Raw genomic sequence first — 17137 nt, forward strand, 5'->3', positions numbered from 1 at the left:
GATAAGAGAGTAAGAGCGCTAACAAGTTTTCTAAGGTTTATGAATTAATTCATATAGTCTTGACTGAGAAGGAATTGCTTGGGATACTATTTGGTTGTAGTCAAAATGAAAATCCTGATCACTTCCTGGGATATTTTCTTGATAAAGCACAACAGACTTCTGATAACAATTTTTAAAAAGACAATGAGAATTAGCATTGTAGCCTCATCTCTGTAGATTCAGATCACTTGATTTGGAATAGGTCTGGGTATCAGTTTCTATGCACGGCAGCTTGGGGGGATATCTATCTATCTATCTATCTATCTATCTATCTATCTATCTATCTATCTATCTATCTATCTATCTATCTATATCATAGAGGATGATCTGTAGCTTACTTTGAAGTATCTTTAATTATCATTTATTCTAACATACAAAGAGGTAGTTAAGTTTGTGAGGTAATATGCATTTTAAACTGACTATGCATTCTGGGGTTGGTAATAAATAATGACAAAGTAAATATGTAAAGGAAAATAGTGCAAAATATTTAATAAAGGCTAATACATGCAGACTTATTTCATGCTGCCTCCATATCCAGGAATAAAGTTTATTCTCATATAAAGAAGAGGTGAATTTAATAGAGAAAATTTATACTTTGTGACTAGATGGATAATAAAAAGCAGATTTTCTTGATGGTATTTTTTAAAAATCTTTTACATAATCGTTAGACACTATGACATGTATATTTCACATATTCAGAGTTGATCACTTTTATTATACATATATATAATACTATATATTATAACTTGTATATATATGTATATAGGATATATATGTACAGATGTATATCCGGTCAAATCACTGTGTAGATATAATGTAAACTTATAGAATACCATTACATATTCTGGTACATGCCAATAATAAAAGTAGGGTTTGATTGGTGTTCTGGTGGTTTTAGAAGGGAAACAGACTTGGGGAAATTATTGCATACACACACACACACACACACACACACACACACACACACACATATATATATATATATATATATATACTATCAGAATATTTTTAAATTTCAGTCTATTTGAGGTTGTCCTTATGCTGTGAATAAGGAAACAGAAACATAAATTTATACAGTAGGAGGGGTAGATCTTTTACTCCGATCTATATACTCAGTGCACAGCAATTTGTTCAATACCTATATTAATATTAACATTTTGTTTTAAGTATTGGATACTTGGTTATTACTTGTGAAAACCATAGTATCAACATAAAATAAAATTATAGCAAATGAAATAACATATAAAATTAAAAATAAATATCAAGCTTAATCTATTATAATCTTAACAATAAAAAATAAAATAGAATCCATTGCTTTTCCTCAGAATTTTGAATTTAAAATGAGCAACATAGGACATGCAACATTTTTTTCTTGGTACTAAGATAAGATAATTTATTTCTCTATGTTACTTTTAATTAAGAAAGTAAACCATGTCACCAAAGCAAATAATATGTGTATGGTACCATTTTCAGTGTATACTACTAGCAATGTATATTCAGAACAATCCTAAATCGAGTAATGCAGGAGTAAAATGAATGCGTGAGTATTAGATAGAGCTCAGAAATTCCTTGCAGAGAAGCCTACATTAGAGCTTAAATCAAGCCTATGTTATTTGTGACTGTGGAATAAGTGACCGGATATATTCAAGCATTCTGCACAAACACTATTTTTCTCCTTCCCATGAATTTTTTGAAAGTTAGCACAGATTAGGCCATATTGCTAGCACATATTCTAACAATCTTTAATACAACAGACACAATCTGCCATCTAAGATCCTGTCTTCCTTTCTGTAAATTCTTTTGGCCCTTCCTGTTGACTTTTTACTCCTGGGTTATGTAAAAAGAACAGCATAATTCATGTAGTTTTAAAGAGCTCAACACATTAGTAGTAGCACAGGTTAGTACTTATCTAGTTTTTTATATTATCCCATTTATTTTTCTTGCTAACAGAAAAGAGAGGTAGAAGTTACAAGAGACATCTTGAATGTGTCATTGTCCTCATCCTACAACAGCTCCAAAATGGAAACTCGAAACTTTTCAATCTCGGGTCATCATTTTCTGGTCCATTTATTGGCACCCATTCTATCGACTAAACCAAGAAGGATGGCCAGATCCCTCAGGTATACATATTTGTGCCCACTTATTCCGAATGATGGAAAGTCCTATTGGGTACTTAGCTGCAAGTGGAAGCGTTCAGAAGTTGTCAGTCTGCAACTGGTCCGCAAAATTAAGAAACTGTATGATTAGAGAGCCAATTTACTCAAGTGAAGACAGAAATGGTTTCACATTATTTCAAACAAAGTGTTGATTTAACTAAAGATCATGATGTGGAGCGTCAGAGAGTACGATCATTTTGCCATTGATAACAAGTCACCTCTCGAATACAGCATCCTGCATGCAATTCAAAGCCTACTGGAAACTCTGTGTGTGTGTGTGTGTGTGTGTGTGTGTGTGTGTTTATTGTGTGTGTGTATGTGTGTAAGAGAAGGAGAGCAGGGAATGGAGAAGAGTTAAGCTACTTTTAGACTGTAGAATTGGTCAGTGTCTCTCATAGGTAAAAAGTGGCCAGAGACTAGGTTGTCTCTATTTAAGAATCTAAGAGTAAATTGTGTAATTTTGAAAAATATAAGCCATATTTTCCTGGCATTTATATAATTTTAGTATTAGACTCAAGAAAAATGATGTAAGCTTTGTTTCTCGAATGCTTTGTCATTGCAGTGTTCAGACAACATTTAAAAAGATGGAATAATCCCCTTTTCACAAAGCTTGAGGGGTCTATTTTTACTCGTTAACAATGACTAGTTTTGTTTAATTCTTTACATACACTAGCAATGAAAATTAAATAAATGAGTCCATGCACAAAATATGTGGAAACATTGGCTAATCCAGAGAGTGGCTGGCATTGGAAAATCAGTGGATCTGTCACGTTGCTGATGCAGTCATGTTATTAGAAATGACTGGAGAGGAATAGACTGTTATGCTCACTCGAGTATCTAGGAGGCCATGTGGATTGTTGGAGCATGTGCTTAGTGTTGAGACACCAAGAATGAGGCTGAGACTTCAATGAAAGGAAGACAGGTCAAAAGAATAAAGGTAAGAACCTGATTTTGGACGAAAGTTAAAAGATGTAAGATAACAAATCTGACGAAATAACTGATAACGAGAGTCTTCTATCAACAGCATTAAGAGTGTGATGATATGGGTTGAGAGATGCCTCAGCCTTCTGCTAGCTCACAATCACAACATACGTAGTTTATTAGAAGAGGTAATGTCTAGTTGATGGAATTGACTTCAACTTCAAGTAAAAGTGAAGTGGCACTACTAAGTCTGAAGAATTTTACAACTTAAACGAAGTGTTGGAGTTGGGGGTTGAAAACATAATAAGCTACACCTTATATCTGGGGCAGATAAGTGCAAGGTTGAGGTCCTTTGCTCTGGGCAAGTTGTAACAAAAAGACAGTTATTATTAATAAATTGCTTAGATACTGCATTTTTTTAAATGATGGCGACTGAAGGCTGCTCCCTCTCAGTCCCTTCGCCAGATGCTCATCCAGTCTTTTTCCCTGCGTTTTATTCTTTACCCACCAGCAATATGTAACTGAACGGGAAGCATACTGATTAATCAAAGTTCTTTTGTTATTATTAGTTTATTTTAGAGATGAAATATGAACAGAATTACATATCGAACATCTTATAAATTGAACAGTTCTATTGATTTAATGTTGTGTGTGTGCTTGTGTGTTTGTGAACATGTTGTATACATGTGATTTATGTGTGTTAGCCAATGTATATGAGTATATGTGTAGGAGTTCATGTGGACAGTAGAGCTCTCTATTGCTCTCTACATTAGTTTTTAAGGTAGGGTCACTAAAACTTGAGCTTAAAACTAGGTAGAAAAAACTTAGGATATTTTTGTCTCTACTCTCCATCCCCATAACTGGGGCAATAGATATAAACACAACATCTAGCTTTTACATAGATGGGTGATGAGGATCTGAACTCAGATCCTCATGCTTTTACTATAAGCACATTACTCACTTAACCATTTCCTTACCCTGTAAAGGCATGGATTTTTCATAGTATTTAATTAGTCCAATGAGTTATATTGAGTTCATGACAAGTACTAATGCTGTAGGTTCTGCATAAAGAATAGATATTTTTACATTTCATTTTTACAATGCATATTAAACATTCATATTCATAATAACTTTAAAAAATCTGTAAAGAAATCACAAATTACTGGTAATTATCACAATTCTTACCTGTTTTTTCTCTTCAAAGTACATTAATTTTAGAAAATAATCTATATTGCTTTTATAGAGCAGGATATTATTTTTAATATGATAACATCCTCCACTGTTCTTTTTCTTATACATTTTCTTCAATTTTAATTCCTAACATCATAAATTAAACACATAAAAATATTTTTTGAATGTGTCTTTTTTTTTTATGTATCTGAGTACACTGTGGCTGTCTTCAGACACACCAGAAGACAGTATCAGATCACATTCCAGATGATTGTGAGCCACTATGTGGTTGCTGGGAATTGAACTCAGGGCCTCTGGAAGAGCAGCCAGTGCTCTTAACCACTGAGCCAGCTCTCCAGCCCCTTGAATGTGTTTCTACGTGTTACCAGTTCAATGAAATATAGACTCTTGACATTAAGTCAGTTTTATAACTTGTCTGAGAGACAAAAAAAATAAAGATGGTATAGCTTCAAATGGACTTAGAAATATTTTAGAAATTTAACTTTCTCATATGTAAGAAAGATAAAACGTACCCGATAATTGGAGATATGCTTTTATGTAGATTAGTAAACTGGAACAAACGTTCATTAATATGGAACATCTAAAATTTAAAAATAAAGGATCTGGGTCTTTATCAAAGCCTATAAAGGAATCACTTGCAGACCATTTGAGTCACAATGGAGGATGGGGTTGTTTCTCAGATTTCAAAAGGCACATGAAATAAGGATCTTTATCTGGGAACGTATAAACAAAGGGCGCTCCTTTGTTATTAGCCATTAATAAGTTCTCCAAAAAACAGAATTATAAAGCTCACCAAAATTTCAGTACTGTTTATAGTGAATAAGGAGATTAAGATTACAGAAATACATAACTGAAAATGATATCTGACAACTTCATGGTAGAAAACAAAAGATAAAATTCTAGATAGAGTCATAATGGCAAATGCTTTGTGGAATGAATTTATTTTAATTGCATAGTTTTGAAGGTGTGCAGTGTGTGTTTCTAAATATAGTTTCTCTCTTTTTACCCTGAATTCTGCAATTAGGGATGAAAATTTTATTGCTCTCTAACAACATGAAAGTCCCTGAAACGAGATATTGAACCATGAAAGGCTATATGGTCTGGAAGGGTTCTGCCAATGTCCTTTAATAGGGACAGTGCTGGAAATGTTATTAAAGTTGCTATAAACAAAATTGGATTTTTAAATTAACTAAAAAAATTATTCCAGCCTTAAAGTGCTGGTAAAGGTTTTAACATAATTTCCAGAAAATATACTCTGTCCAGCAGCTGTTCCTGAGCACTCTTCTAGCAAAACACTCAAGTAAGATACTACATAAAACCCTACTCAATGATAAATCTCTTGCATAATGTATAGTTAAATGCTAATTGCTTCGGAAAATTGTTTTTTATTTGTTTTTTGGATAGAAAATGACTTTCATTTTGAGTGTGATGGAACACCACCAACTGCAGTGAGTATCTGGATAAGTACCCAATCTGTTTCAAAGAGAAGGTTCTTTTGTAAAGGTTCATGATTTGCCAAAGAATGATTCCTCAGACTCAAATAGTATACAAAAGCAAAGACTGCTTTATTTTGCATAACTTCAGCATTTGGGGGTCCACCATTAACCAAGATGGAAATACCCAGGTGAGGGGGCAGGCCCAGTTTAAAGCAGATTAGGGGAATTCTAGGGAGGGGCAGGTTACATTTATATTCAATAGTTGGCTCGCTCTCTAGTTGTATGGGTGTCTTTCTGATTGCCTATGGCTATGGGGACATTACAAAACTGGTGCTGTGAGTGAGGGGTGGAGGCAGAAAGTGGGCAAGGCTAGAGACTGTTGCTGAGGAAACATGGAAACTGTTGTTGACTCACTGCTCCTGCCTCAGTCCACATTGGATGCCCTTAGTCTGTGGTTTTTCCAGGAATTTATTTGCCCAGACATATCCAGTTCTGGGAAACAGAAATTTAGACCAAGTCTTCTGAAGTGCCAATTTGAAGTCTGTCATGAATTTAGGCTGTCTCAAACCTCCTATTCCTGACTTGAGTAATGGGCCATCTTGAATGCTTGAGATGTTTCTATGGGCAGATATTGTTTGTGAATCATCAATTTAATGGTAGAAATCCATTTCTTAATAAAACTAACAAAAGCACCGGTGATGCAAGTCAAGGGCAACATCAGTAGGATCACAGGACTGCCAGAGTGGAGACAGGAGGCTTAGCAGTCAAGGAGACCAGTTGAAGTGGGATTCATACCAACCCTGAGATTGTGTTGTTTTTATTCTTCTGTCTTATAGCCTCTTTTGAACTAAAGCCATGGATTCGTTGACCACTCCTGAGTGGTAAACATAGAAACAACAACATTTCTCATCTAGGCTCCACAGAGTCCTCCCTGCTATAGGAACAGCAAGTCTAGGCTTCTTGTTCTGTAAGACACTTTCTGCCATGGAATCCTGCATATCTGTATCTATAGCCATCCATATGGCATTGTAATTTTTATTTTATACTATCAGCTCTTGCCAGCCCTATGCCAAAGAAAGTGCCTAGTTACACAAGGGAAACAGCCATTCTTTTTACCTGATTGTTGGATGATGCTAGCTATTTAAGGACCTATTTTCCCAGAATAATAAATACCCTATGTAGTAACTATATCAGAACACAAAACTCCTCAGTCCTATTTAAAATTAGGCAACAAACTTATGAAGTAAGCCCCGCTGTAACAGCCCACCAAGTATTCTCTATGCATCCTGCAATGATAGGGGTTAGAGTGCAGTTGCAGTGGTGGGAATAAACTGAGGGTGCCTTACTTCTTATATTTTTGGTTGTGAGCCTAGCCTTTAACAGCTGAGCCATCTCTCCAGCCCGCCTTACTTCTTATGCAAAGTTCTTATTCCATTATTGATTGTAGCATCAGCTTTACTCTATTTGGTTATTGCCATCTACATTGAGTACCATCTGTATTCTGAACAGTGCCCAGGGATAGCTATTTCTTCATAGAGTCAGGCTGAACATTGAAGTATAACCAATAGACCTTTGCTAATTCTGGGTGGGAGGAGTTAAGAACATGGAAAGTGGATTCTAATAATTAATCACAGGAGTCCTGACTCAGATGATGGTGTGGATAATGCAGGAGGTGGAATATTTTTAGGAAGCATTGGTTGGTTCAATGAAGTGGGAACTTGCTGAGATGAAAGGGTTGTTGGTCCTGGTGAAATATTGATGGTGGACAGAGGAAAGGTTGGGGGAAGCAGTTGGTTCAACTCTGATAGTATCTTGTTGTGGCCTAAAGGGATAATGGGTCCTTGAGGCTAAATTAGACAGTTGGACAATGATGAGAAATCTACTATCATAGCCAGGGATGGAAAGTCTTAGTCCCCATGCCTTCTGGCAGTCAAATTGGCCTTCTTGTCAGCCATGAACTTAATGACAAGATTGTTCCATCCCCTGCCCCCATTCCTGGATACACAGATAGTAAGGGACCTCAAAACGAAGTCTACAAGTTTTTCTCCTAGGAGGCTGGGTGTCTTTTCTTATGTAGGAGCCAGCTCCGAGTGTCTGTGTATCCCCAAACTGGGTCACAGGGATGAGGTCATTTTTGTTCGGGGGCCTCTAGTTTATCCACCCAGTGGATTTGCATCCCCTAAGCTGCACAGAAATATCCAGACAGATAAAAGGCCTGGGAATGTGTTCTTCAGGCCCTAGGCAAGTTGCAACCATAACCAGCAGAGGGCTGTTGATCCAAGGGTTCCCATCCCTTATGTATTAGGTCTACATGAAGGTCAGGGAACCAGGTGCCCAGGGGAAATGAGTGGGAGATAGAGTTGGCAATCTTACCTGATGCAACATTAACTACATGCCAGATTAGACTCAGGGGCTTGGAGGAACTAGTGGCTGGTGCAGCAAAGGACAAGTGGCAAATAAGCAGGATCAGGAATACTGGAGTCCCAGTTTCAGGAATTGATGGGTCTTTCATTGTTCTTGAGGCAGTTCATGAGGAAGGCTCAGGTGGGACACCAACTGTTGGGTCATCTCTCTCAAACAGCCTTAATGTGGGAGTGGGTGTATCCACACCCAGATACTGTCCACCTTAACAGCTGTCAGAGTAGTCAGGATCACAATGTGAGGTCCTTTTCAGTGAACTTCCAGAGTCTAGTGGTTACGTCCTTTAACCCAGACTTTGTCACTTGGTTCAATGCAATGTAGGGATGGGGGAAGAAGCAAACTGATAAACCTGGTAGATGGCAGGCCAAAGTTGCTTCTGGACTCTATAGAAGGCTTCTAAGAATTTTAAAAATTTATGTTGGTTATATTCAATTAAGGTATCACACTAAGGTTAGGAAGCATGGGAGGGGGCCTCCCATATCAGATCTCAAAAGGGGTAAGACCCAATGTATAGGGGGTGTTTCTATCCCTATATAAGGCATAAGGTAGGAGGGATACCCAGTCACCTCCAGTTTCAAGGTTATTTTGGTCAAGGCCTTCCTCAGTATCGGGGTCATCCTCTCTACTTGCCCTGAACTCTGGGGTTTGTATTCCCAATGTAATTTCCATTTGGTCCTCAGGACCTGTGATAGATTTTTAGTTACCTGAGAGATGAATGCTGGTCCATTGGCAGACCCATGCAGGGTAGGTCAAACATACCTGGTTATGACATCATTCAGAAGCTTCTTTGCCACTGTGGAGAGTCACTTTCTTCGTAGGGTAAGCTGCTAGCCACCCTGAAAAGGTATTTATGGAAACTAGCAGATACTTTATATCCATATATTCTTAGTTTTATTTTTGTCTAGTCTGTTTTTCAATTAGCCCCTGGCCATTGGCCCCTGATTCTGGTCCCTGGAGAGGCCCCTTTTTTGTGACCTGACAAGTTCACAGCATGGAAGATGGGACAATGTGAGATTACCCGATCAACCAAGTATTCTAAGTCAAATATTTTGTACCTTGCCCCTTGTATCAATTTCTTCGGTTTTTGATAACCCAGGTGTAAAGTTTGAAGAATATGGTGGTTGAGCTGCTTAACAAACTGCTTAGATAGGCTGGTGCAGCCTTCAAAAGTAAATAACCATCCATTTTTTCTATAAATTCTTTGGCATTTTGCCTGATCTTGTTTTTCATCAGCAGTATATTTGGGGATGGCTGGGAGTGTAGGAGGTGGCAAAGTTACCAGGATGTTGACAGTATAAACTTGGGTATCATCCCCTGTGGCCTTATTAGTTCCCTCTGGCTATTTCTGATGTGCCTTTCTGATGCCCTGGTCAATGAATTATGGCCACTTTGACAGGAAAACAAATTTCTGCCAATAAAGCAAGTTTTTTTTTTTTGATGGTTTTCCTTCAACAGTCTATAATATTCTCTCTTGTACATCAGCCATAGCAAAGGCATGTCTGCTGTCAGTGTAGATGTTGGCTATGGCTCCCTCTTCCAATTTTAAAGCCTAGTAGCAGAGCAGTTGCCCAAATAACAGACTCCAATTCCATTACCACCATCAACGGTTCCATCCTGGATGAAGTTGCTCCCATCTGTGAAGTAGAAACATTCTGCATCTGGCCAATGTATATCCATCATGTTTGGCCTGATATTCTGGATATGCCCCAGAATTAGAGGGCAATTTTACTGCAGACCTAAGGGCGGTCACATACTAGGGTGGTTGGATTTAGGGCAGGTGATAGGTTATATCTTAGGTGAGGGGGATTCAAAATCATACAGATCCAGAAAAAAAAAAGGAAAAAAAGAAAAAATGGGTAATCTAAACTATCGATATTTTAAGAGAATGCCTAAAAAGTGGATTATCAACTAACATAGGAAATTCTTAGATTTTCCATGAGGAAATTAATGAGATTTATTTTAAATTAATGTAACAGCTGGTTAACACCTGTTACATTGGCCTAAAGTAAATCCTATTTCTACATAAGGAATAATCATTCTTGATTTTTTTCATTCTTATCCTCAAGCAGATAGCAGGGTGATAATGAAAGCACATAATGAAAGCCATGTTAATGATGACCAATATAAAATCTGTATAGATTAGAGATTCAATTATTAATTTTATTATAAATAGAATAACTGTGGAACCACAGTCACTTTGTAAGATGAGCGTTTTTAAAAGAATTGTGTTTTAAGCTCTTCCCAAAATGATGTTACTGATCTGTGCAATTCTTTAACAATTCGGTATGGAAGATGGGATGTCTATCTAAAGCTGTCTATATTCTCCACTGTCGTATGACTTTTATATATTTTATGTAATGTCGTAGATTATGAAGATCTAACACTGCATGTGAAACACTGGTTAGCTTTGAACCCTTAAATGTTGTTGTAGAGATGCGGAAGTAGAGTTCTTCACACTAAGTGCTTCTGTCAAAGGGGAAGAGAAGGGCTCAGTTACTTTAGGGACTGGTCACTGGGAGTGTGACCATGCTCTAATGATTATATGGACAACACAAATTGGACTTGGTGTATTTTTTTGTCTTTTTTGGAAGTTAAACAAGGGTTCAGGGTGAACTCAGGAAAAATGGTGAGTGTGATCAGGGTAAATTGTGTGAAATTTCCAAATATTGTTTCCCAAATCAATAAAAATACTCTGTTGGAAAAATTGAATGGGGAAAGGTTAAAGTTATGATCAGAACTCAAATTCCAATTTTCTCCACTACCCCAGGTTACCTAAAAATTATAGTTGATTTCATTAATATGGTTTGTTGTTTATATACTTCACGGTCATCATTTCCTGGAATCTCTAGAATCAGACTGCAAGGAAGGAGAGGAGTGGGAGAAGGAAAGAAATATCTTACAATTTTTCATCTCACAAGGAAAATAAAGCTTCAAGTTTCTGATAAAAAGAGGTGGGTCAGTGTTGAAGAATGTGCGTCACTGGTGGTGGACTTAGAGGTTTCAAAAACCCACACTAAGTCCGGTGCCTCTGTGTGGCCTGCATTTTATGATGTAAAGCTCTCAGGTACTGTTGCAGGTCTGTTTGCTTTCTGCCACGAAGATCATGGATAAAACCTCTGATTGTAAGCAAACCCCAATTAAATTCTTTTTATAATAGGAGTTGCCTTCAGCATGGTATTTCTTCTCCTCAAAAGAACAGTGATTAAGACAGTCCTCCATACCTGACTGTCTCTTCTTCGCACCATATAAAAGCTTCCCTTTCTGACTAGGTAACTTCCTCAATTTGGTACATAAGACTATCTTTCAAAGCTCCCCTTCTTAAAATCTAGTCATTGCCACTGCTCCCAGTAAAACTGGATGAACTCGTAATACTGAGCTACCCCTTCTCTTGGTTGTCCCACACTGGACTCTTTCACATACATGTACTCAGTCAGTCCTGTGGAAGACAGAGTTATGTCAACCAACATATTCCTGACATGGACTAACTCCACACATGACAAACTCTGCTAGACAGAAATGCTCTTGCCAAATTATGCTTATCAGGTGACATTCACACATGACAAAGGGTGAATATGATGAGCCAGTTTTCAGAAGGGTAGTTTTTCTTGACTTTGACTTCAGTCTCTGAGGCACCATACTTAAATTGCAAGGTGCTGTTGAAAAATTTGAATCTTCAGTTTATCACTTCTTAGGAGTGTGCCTTGTGATCAATTACCAAACTCCTTTACCGTTCTCACATTTAAGCTAGGAATAGTAAACACACCAGCTTCACAAGAGAAGGTAAGTATGGAATATATATTGCTATTTGTGAGTAAATCATGGCACATGGTAAGGACTAAAAAAAAGTAACTTTAAAATATTATTACCATTCATGATTTTTAAATGATACTTTCAATGTATTTTCACCTGAACAATTCTTTTGAGTCCATTTTCTTCAATTTCTTTTTGAAAAAAATTATCTTCCATTTTAGGAAATTATTCTACAATATAAGTTTTACAAGGTAAGAGATCTTTTTAAATGTTTGCTCAACTAGAGCAGAACTTAAGATTGTACTTAATATATCCTAGCTTTCTAGGAAGTACTTGGAATATGTTTGCTCAATTTTAGTATAATTAAAAGAGAGACTATAATTAGATCAACATTCTCTTTATATATATATATATACATATATATATATACACACACTCTATTCAAACAGATACTTGTTTATTCTTTATAATCATAGCTAGTACATTGATAAATTTATACTATTAGTCAGATAAAGTACATAGCTCTACTAAGATAGAAAATAAATATTACAGGTCAAGATAGAGGTGTTTTAATTTTCTAAATAAACACTAGCAAAACATGGATGGTAACATCCCCTGAATGCAGAGAACCAGATCATCATAGATGAGAAAGACAACACAAAAACGATACTGACAATAAAAATAGAACTGTGCTTTTAAGTTTTTGTTTTGTTTTAGCTGCTTGACTTTTGTAAAAGGAACCATGGTGCATTTGTATGTCGCTTATTTTAATATACAATAAGTTGGTTTTAATCCCCTTGTTATTTATATTGATATTCTTTCCACTTTTCCTCTACTGCTAGTATACTAATACTTGCCATTTAGCTAAAGGTCAGTCAGTGAGGAGGAAAATATAACTTATTAATATGGATTCATTCATGTTATTTATTATCCACCCATCTGTATTTCTCTTATTCAAAATTCTGTGTACTTCACAGTTATGTCTTTTTATGTTCTACTTATTGGAAAAAGAACTAGCTATGATAGGCTAAAAATTTCTTTTCCCCTAGCATATTAAAACTCAGCTGTTTGACAAGAGCAATCCTGTCATCATAGTAAGGGCTGCACTTTAAGTTTTTCATTCTAAAGAATCAGAGCAATCATTCTGTGAAGGAAAGAACTATGGGAAAGCTGTCACCCTGAAGGATATGTACTCCAGAAGTAAAGAAGGAAGTCCTGTGAATCTCACCATGGAACCATTCATTATGACAAACCAAACTGAAGTAAGCCTTCAAAATGGAGTGAAATGTGGTGAGCCTATTATCTTAAGTAAATATCCATAAAATGCCTATAGACAGCATTTGTTCTAAATGTTCTCAGCAGAAATTGGTGGACATTCTGAAGAAGAGAAGAAAAAAAATTTCTGCCAAGATGTCCAGTAGAACTGGAACTATTTGAAAGCCCTTTCCTTTACAGAGGACTTATGCAAATATGATGACAGAATTCAGGATTACTTACTCTGACCCTACTTCCACCTAAACAGGATTCAGAAAAAAGTGTGGCACATACCCAAAGAAAAATTTTCTTTGGCAGTTGACAAGAAGTGAACATATCAAAATCTTGAGGATGAATCAAAGGAATGCCATAATTTTCAAAGGCAAGTAAAATCATGGACAGGCTGTTGGTATATTCGACCTCTCAAAGCTATCTTGAAGAAACAACCTTTCTGTGCTTCTCACATTGCCAGGATGACTTCTTCTCTACAGTAGTAGTTTCAATGCTGGGTGCATTACAGAATATCCAAAGACAAAGCAAGGAACCAATACTTATCTGCCTATGAAAAGGTGTTAATGAGCCATTGACAAGGTTATCTCATTGACAGCAGGCTGAGCAAGGCTGATATTTACCTGATTCAACTTCTCTACTCTGTGCATGAGCTGAACCCCAACATTATGACTATGTTCCCTCTGATGAGTGTGAGAACCAGGGTCAGCAAGCTCCCCACAGTGAAGAAGTTTCTTCTGTGTGGCAGCCAGAGGAAGCCTTTAGAGAATGAGAAATGTGTAGAATCAGCAGTGAGCTTTTCAGTTAAATAAAGCAGCTATGGCTACTTAGCACTCACAAAGTCAACCCTAAGGTTTTACAACAATAAAGTGTTTTGACTAAATTATGACCCAATATATTAGGAAGCTAACAAGTTTTCTTTTTTTTTTTTTTAAGTATAGAATAGAGTTTATTCAGGGCATGGGAAGGGGAGTGGAGGAGGGAGTAAAGCAGAGAGAGAGAGAGAGAGGCTGTTCGGAACATGTGAAGAGAGAGCAGAGAGGAGAATGGGGAGAGAAGGAACAGGTAGGGTGAGAGTAAGAGATTAAGAGGGTAAGAGAGTAAGAGCGCTAACGAGTTTTCTAAGGTTTATGAATTAATTCATATAGTCTTGACTGAGAAGGAATTGCTTGGGATACTATTTGGTTGTAGTCAAAATGAAAATCCTGATCACTTCCTGGGATATTTTCTTGATAAAGCACAACAGACTTCTGATAACAATTTTTAAAAAGACAATGAGAATTAGCATTGTAGCCTCATCTCTGTAGATTCAGATCACTTGATTTGGAATAGGTCAGGGTATCAGTTTCTGTGCAGGGCAGCTTGGGGGGATATATATATATATGTATATGTATATATATATATGCATATATATATCATAGAGGATGATCTGTAGCTTACTTTGAAGTATCTTTAATTATCATTTATTCTAACATACAAAGAGGTAGTTAAGTTTGTGAGGTAATATGCATTTTAAACTGATTATGCATTCTGGGGTTGGTGATAAATAATGACAAGGTAAATATGTAAAGGAAATTAGTGCAAAATATTTAATAAAGGTTAATACATGCAGACTTATTTCATGCTGCCTCCATATCCAGGAATAAAGGTTATTCTCATATAAAGAAGAGGTGAATTTAATAGAGAAAATTTATACTTTGTGATTAGATGGATAATAAAAGCAGATTTTCTTGATGTTATTTTTTAAAAATCTTTTACATAATTGTTAGACACTATGACATGTATTTCACATATTCAGAGCTGATCACTTTATTACACATATTATATAATACTATATATTATAACTTGTATATATATATGTATATAGGATATATATGTACAGATGTATATCTGGTCAAATCACTGTGTAGATATAATGTAAACTTATAGAATACCATTACATATTCTGTAAATGCCAATACACAAAGTAGGCTTGATTGTGTTCTGTAGGTTTTAGAAGGGAAACAGACTTGGGGAAATTATTGCATACACACACACACACACACACACACACACACACACACACACACATATATATATATATATATATATATACTATCAGCATATTTTTAAATTTCAGTCTGTTTGAGGTTGTCCTTAGGCTGTGAATAAGGAAACAGAAACATAAATTTATACAGTAGGAGGGGTAGATCTTTTACTCCGATCTATATACTCAGTGCACAGCAATTTGTTCAATACCTATATAAACATTTTGTTTTAAGTATTGGATACTTGGTTATTACTTGTGAAAACCATAGTATCAACATAAAATAAAATTATACCAAATGAAATAATGTATTTATAAAATTAAAAATAAATATCAAGCTTAATCTATTATAATCTTAACAATAAAAAATAAAATAGAATCCATTGCTTTTCCTCAGAATTTTGAATTTAAAATGAGCAACATAGGACATGCAACATTTTTTTCTTGGTACTAAGATAAGATAATTTATTTCTCTATGTTACTTTTAATTAAGAAAGTAAACCATGTCACCAAAGCAAATAATATGTGTATGGTACCATTTTCAGTGTATACTACTAGCAATGTATATTCAGAACAATCCTATAAATCACTGGAGAACATGAATAAAATGAATGCGTAGGTATTAGATAGAGCTCAGAAATTCCTTGCAGACAGTTTGCTACTAGAGCTTGGGAATTCAAGCCTATGTTATTTGTATAGATGAATAAGTGGACCGTGATATATTCAAGCATTCTGCACAAACACTATTTTTTCTCCTTCCCATGAATTTTTTGAAAGTTAGCAAGCAGCACAGATTGCTCGGCTATATTGCTAGCACATATTCTAACAATCTTTAATACAACAGACACAATCTGCCATCGAGCATCTGTCTTCCTCTTTCTGTAAATTCTCTTTGGCCCTTCCTGTTGACTTTTTACTCCTGGGTTATGTAAAAAGAACAGCATAATTCCTATGCAGTCAGAATAGCTCTAACACATTAGTAGCACAGGTTAGGTACTTTTATCTAGTTTTTTTATATTATCCTGCATTTATTTTCTTGCTAAATAGTAGAAAGAGAGTAGGTAGTTACAAGAGACATCTTGAATGTGTCATTGTCCTCTCTCTCTACAACAGCTCCAAATGGAAACTGAACTTTTCTTGGGTCATTCTGCATCTTTTCTGGTCCTTTTGGCTACACCTATCTACTTCAAACCAAGAAGAATGGCTATAATCCCCAGGTGATATTTGTGCCCACTTATTCTGAATGTGGCTTTAAGTCTCATTGGGTACGAGCTGCAAGAGGGAAGTGTTCAGAAGTTGTCAGTCTGCAACTGGTCCCCAAAATTAAGAAACTATGATTAAAGAGCTAATTATCAAGTGAAGACAGAAATGGTTTCATTATTTCAAATGTGTTGGATTTAACTAAAGATCATGATGTGGAGAGTCAGGAGAAAAAAGTGATCATTTTATTATTGATAACAAGTCATCTCTGGAATAAGTAATCCTGCTGCAATTCAAAGCCTACTGAAACTGTGTGTGTGTGTGTGTGTGTGTGTGTGTGTGTGTGTGTGTGTGTGTGTGTGTGTGTGTGTAAGAGAAGGAGAGAGGGAATGGAGAATGAGTTGCTTTCATTTTAGAAACTGTGAATTGGTCAATGTCTTGTATAGGTAAAAGTGGCCAGAGACTAGGTTGTCTCATTTATGAATTATAAATTGTGTAATTGAAAATATAAGCCATTTTTCTGGCATTTATATAATTTAATATTAGATTTCAAGAAAAAATTATGTAAGCTTTGTTTCTCTGGAAATGCTTTCATTGGATGTTCAGACAACATTTAAAAAGATGGAATAATCCCCTTTTCACAAAGCTTGAGGGGTCTATTTTTACTCGTTAACAATGATTAGTTTTGTTTAATTCTTGCTACACTACAAATAGGAATAAAATAAAATGAGTCC

Source organism: Rattus rattus, chromosome 5, assembly GCF_011064425.1.
Source record: "Rattus rattus isolate New Zealand chromosome 5, Rrattus_CSIRO_v1, whole genome shotgun sequence".
NCBI classification, from domain to species: Eukaryota; Metazoa; Chordata; class Mammalia; order Rodentia; family Muridae; genus Rattus; species Rattus rattus.